Below are 6,000 nucleotides of genomic sequence, written 5' to 3'. Positions count from 1 at the left end.
CATCGCAATATGATTTTTGTTGCTTCGTGCTTTGCCTTGTGAAGTGCCTCATGTAACAATTGCAGAATTTACTGAGTACCAAATGAATAAAGATTCAGCGACTGGCAGTGACCCAAATTTGATAATTTAACGGATCATGCATGAATGATGCAATGGTGCGTGACCTGACCAGAAGATTGAAAAAGTACATTTAGAGGTAGCAATGTTTTAAACGGATTCTTAACGACTGCGTGTGTACTGACGTGTACCAATACTCGATACGACAACTGTGCAATATTATCTGTTTATTCAAGATTGGTGATGGTAAGGAGAGATCGACTCCGATAGTTATATCCCCGATAAACATGCATTTATCATGGTAAACAAATATTGTTTATGGGCAATATTTGACATAATCACCTGATCAAATCCAATACCAGTGAAATCAAAAAATCTCGTGGTATATTGCTGCATCATGATCCACCCCATACCAAAACATGCACTTTAGTATTTAAGTACAGTTAAGCAAATACAACAGCGGTAAACTTGAAAGGGTGGTCTATTTGACATCTGACAATTTATCTGACCTGAATCTGATCCGGCAGACCTAACCCGACCTAATTAATCAAAGTTCAGGAATTGTGATAATGAATGCAATGCTATATTGTATATTACATTGCAATAGATCGTCGCCCCATTGTTCGTTCTTTATCCGAATGCCCTGTTTGCTATTAGGGCAAGAACGAGCCGGTGCTCAATAATGACCATATTATGTAAACAACAATGAATTCCCGCACCGACAAATTGAATGACTAGAAGTTGTCTATGGTAAAACAATGAGAACCGAACCGAACACATTATCGCAGCTCGGCCCTTCTCCGAATATATTATGCCGCTTTGGGAGATTCGTTATTGGTGTTATATTAATCACCATCAGAATTAAACAAATTAAATTTAGTTACATTTCTTTGTTTTTCTTAAAATAAATTTACACCATAAGACACCTACATTGCATATGAGAGTTGTTTTACACATGTGCCAGTGTGTGCTGTGCCAAACATTCACAAGAATTGAACACAACAACCAATTTACATTAAATACAAATTTCCGCCGAGATCTCGTTCAAAGCGACAGAACAACGCTACTCGTGTTCTATTTTCTACCGTGAAACACATCCACTGAGCTATGTAACCTTTACCTCGACATTAGTTTCACCACCTGTATGATGTAAATTGTACCGCTGCATTACCGCTGGATGGAACACGCAACTGTCGAAAAAAATGAATATACGGGCTTTGAGAAAAAAAGAAATATACAGACTGAGTAGCGCATCGTAGTCGCCTATGTTAATTTTAGTTTCCTATAGAAACTCAATGCAAACGATATGCGAGCACTTGCACATAAGTCACTTTTCACGTAACAGTGAGCAGTATTTCTTAACCTGAAAGAATAATGGTAGATTTGTTGTTTGAACGATCCATACAAATGTAAGGAAACTTTGAATGTTGATGACTCACACAATCTTGTTAGTATGTTTGCTCTGTTATCGTCTGATAACAGGGCTGTGCGTGCTACCGGTCGACAAATGAGAATATGGCGTTTTAATAACAGTCAGCGTTCGTGATGTATGTGATAACAGAGTGGGGAGGATTACGACCATTTGCCCTCATTTTCAATAGTGATTCCTCGCACTTGTTTTCCTAACCACTGGCATATTAAAGAATCGTTCTTACTTGAATATGACCACAAGTGTGAGGTTGTAGATTTCAATATGAATACAAATGACTGGTTTGAAACGGGAAAACAGTGAACGTTATTTTCGTGAATCAACGTACGGCCTAAACAATAGGCCAATCCACACAAATGTAGTAGTGACTCGGTGACGCAAGACGTTTACGGAAGATGGTATGAGCCGAAGAGGCAAGGCCATATATTGGAATTGTTTGGTTCGGCAAATTAGTGTATTGATACTAATTTAAGTTACATTAGCCGATGCTGTGTATTCAACTATTATTGTTCTTCTCTTCTGTGGTTGGTATTACGTACAACACGAACACTGAACTCAACTATGCCCAAGCGCGACACACAATTGTGACAACTGTTCGTTCTCACACAATACACAATTATATAATTCACACATAAACCAATAATACACTTAGAATCAAATCACGGAACAAAACCTTTAGTGTGTTGTTCACACCAAGTTTGACTGAGATCATGCAAGGCATGCCTGAGAAACACAGTTGATGATATTTCTATAAAAATAGCCACAAAATACTAGTAACTAATGACAACATTCAACTTATTATGAAGGAGGGCAAGGGTTATTTTCGTTCAACGTAATTGCAATATTTTTTTGTTCGTACAACGTAAATTGAAAAAAAAAAAAATCCGTAATTCTGAAATCACAGGCTAGACGTACAACGTAATCAATCAAATATTTTTTTCGTACAATGTAAAAATGTGTAATTTTTCTCGGTACGTACAAGAATTTACATCTAAATAAAAAATCGTAAAGAATAATCCAGGGAAATTACATTTTAGAAACTGTAAAACGACTAGATGACACAATTCACTACAAAATTTAATGTCAAGGCGTAAAAGACCCTCTAATCGAATGAAGAGCATTACGAGGGTAGTATGCGCATGCGTCTATACACACGGCACAGTAATGGCAGAGAATTTGAGTCGGAGAGCTCTACGGACCATTCAATGTTCCATTTTTAACACTGTAAACTGTATAAACGTATTTTTTTCCCTTGTAAATTGTAAAAAGCCCTTTTTATTTCCCGTAAAACTGTACCAGCTACCCCCTTGCCTCCCCTCTATTATGGTTTGTCTGTGTTTTTTTTCTGGTTTTAACCAAATCCAATTCAAAAATATCTCGGCGATCTCGGCAGAGCACTAGTGAGTTATTCAGGTAGTTTGAATCAATGGATGGTTTGCGAACTTCGTCTCGTCATAATTGTAAGATGATCAATAATTGTTGCTTTGTCTTTTCTTCAAATACAGTTTCAATTAAGATCTTTTCATTGAAGCTACATTTTTCAACATCAATGCCAAGATTTTGACCAAGATTATGTCGAGGAGCAACTATGATGTATCAATTACTCAAATCTGATAAGGTTTATGTTATCAAAGCCAATCTGGCAAATTAATACTTAGGTGTGTCAGGTGTTACACATGTGTTACAAGAAAGATCAGGCCTCTACATATACATGATGGGTGGTTTGTCGGTGATATGTGAATAATATGCCAGACCATTGTCTACGACAAATGATGTAATATCTATGCTCATATTGTAACTTCAGGATTTCTTTATGTTTGTCATTTTCAATTCACTACCACATGTTGTAATAACCACTGTTATTGGTGCACGTATACTTGGAGTTCGGTCTAACTCAACATTAGGGGGAGGGGGGTCAGGAATTATTGGACTTCAACCTGGTGTAGGGTCATACAATTTTGGTCACCCAGGTAACACATCATAGGTAAGAGTTTTGCCATCTTTGTATTAGTTCCACACTATCTATCGACCTAACTGTGTGTACCAGAGCCTGATGGAACGTAGATAAGTATTTTCAATAACATGTGTTCGACGAGCGACGCCGTGTTCTTATTATTGTTTTCTAATTAGCATCATAATTAGAAAATCAAGTATCACACACTTTTGCAACGTCACATTTTAGACTCTGACTGGATCCCACGCTATATAAATGTGACTAAGTCTTCATCGAACATGACGTGTTCCCGTGTATGTGGGACGTATTTCTAGACAACACTCACTACTAGATAGTGTAAATAGTAACGAATATACAAGTTCACAGAAACATATTTCACAATTTTATTGTTACGCAAAACGTTCTAAACACAAAACTTAAAACAATTGAAACAGGTAATATGGTTCATGATGAAGTATAAATTCTATCAACGGGCCGAAATAAAGTATAGAACACAAAATAAATCGCTAATTTACAACGATTGTATCATGAATAAATTTAAAGGTTACAAAACAAACTTTGAATGCAATACCAAACATCGATCAAGATCAATTTTGCACTGTAAACAAGGGTTCTAACTCTATGATGAATGCAGATGTCAACAGTTCAAGTTTTTGCACGGGGTGACATACTCAAATTCCAACTGTTCTATTTCATATGATACTACTCAGTAGAGTAAGCTAGCCATATGGTTGTGATTGGAATTTTAGCGAAACCCGGCAGGTTTTGAAATGGTGGATTGATGTAGCGTAAATAACATCTGGGTAAACTTGTGCAATACTAGTATATTGATGAAGTATTTGTATTGACGATGTTTACCATTGGATTTGAAAAAAGCTAGACAAATCGCTTAAATTCTGTAAAATGTTGGTACTTGACCCCGAACCCATCTCTATACGTCAAATATGTTTCACATTGTCGTCTATGAGAAATTCAATTGTGATATGAGACCTTAACAGTTGACACTAATCCAGGCTTGATGTTAAACTGTATTACTCATCCATGACAAAAGAATATAGTAATAAAGCGCGTCTGATTTAATAGCATTGCAGATTGTGTTGCTCCAACTTAAGAATACTAAGTATATGAAAAATAAACACGAGCAAAATAAGTGCTATTTACAACAGTGGTATTTTTAGCTATTTCGCAGTTTATTGAATTAATTAAACAAATAATGTAGATAAATGCAGGTATGTTTTAAGCAAATTTAAATCAATTTGTTTTATATTGCAACTTGATAAAATGATGGTATGATCATAGTTAAACACTTTGTGTTTTATCAGGATGCAATATCTAAAAATAATAAAAACAACGTAAAAACAAATGTAGATATGTTCAACAGTAAAAATAAAACCAGTCTCGGATTGCAAATGTCAATTATACAAAATTTGTGTCAAAAATATATATACAAGAGTACGATAAGTTTATATATAAAATAAAATAAAAGGTCATGAGTGCCCGATCAAAATATTTAAATTTTATGCATTTAGCTCATTTATTATGCACCAATTATTGAAGGGTACGATGTATTTTAAAAAGTAAATCTTTGAACCTGTGCCACAATATATCCCGGGCCGTTTGTGTTTTTCTCTTTATTAAATATGTAATTATTTACTTCAATACTTAATAATTACATTCAGATCCCATGCAGTGCCCCTGTATCTACACTTATTCTGTATGTGTTGTTGTTGTTGTTGTTGTTATTACAGTCATAATAGTCGAGCACTGTTGTAAGTATATAAGACGTGTTCGTACACATTATAACAACATCACAAAATCATAGCATCCGAATTGCACTTTAAAACGGGTAGTCTTCATCCAGTCCCTTCCTGAACATAAGTCTTTCTATTTGTATGGCTGGACGCTCAACAAGCATGGCTAAAAAGAATCCGATAGCGAAGCTGACGCCGAGGTAAGCCACAAACATGTACATCTGAAAGTGAATGAAAGCGAGTTATTTAAAGCCTACGCATGCGTCAGGTGGTCATAGCGTGTCATTATTTACAAACAAGCGTCTGCCCATGAGCCCTTCCGTTCTTAGCTTGTGTTGTTATCATCGCTTGGGACTCAATTCCCGCGCGTGCGCAGGTGACGACCCTCCCGCTTTAATCGTTCGGTATAAAGAAACTAACATAAACGAAACAATAACGAATCAATTCCTTTGCAGAATTGGTCTTAATTCCGTTGTTAGCAACAACTATGCACACACGCGTGTGTACGGACAAGGAGACAGAAAAACAAATGTTGAAAGAGCATTAAACTGAATGATAGTTTGTGTTTACATTTCACAATACTGTCACTGCATTCAATATGGGTGCTAATCAGTTTGTACTCATATTTTAAACAAATACTCGCCAAAATGTTGCTGTAACATTCAGTACATTTTTATCACTTCTATATACTATTTGTAAATTTTGGTTCCAATGGGCTTAATTTTCTGTCGGCTACTGGTTTCGATTTATGAACAAAATACACCAATTTATTTTGTGCAAAATTGTCTCTGGTGTCTAAAGTTTTTATA

The sequence above is a fragment of the Saccoglossus kowalevskii genome, chromosome 1, assembly GCF_978046115.1.
Source record: "Saccoglossus kowalevskii chromosome 1, keSacKowa6.1, whole genome shotgun sequence".
NCBI classification, from domain to species: Eukaryota; Metazoa; Hemichordata; class Enteropneusta; family Harrimaniidae; genus Saccoglossus; species Saccoglossus kowalevskii.
This window is presented reverse-complemented; position numbering follows the sequence as displayed.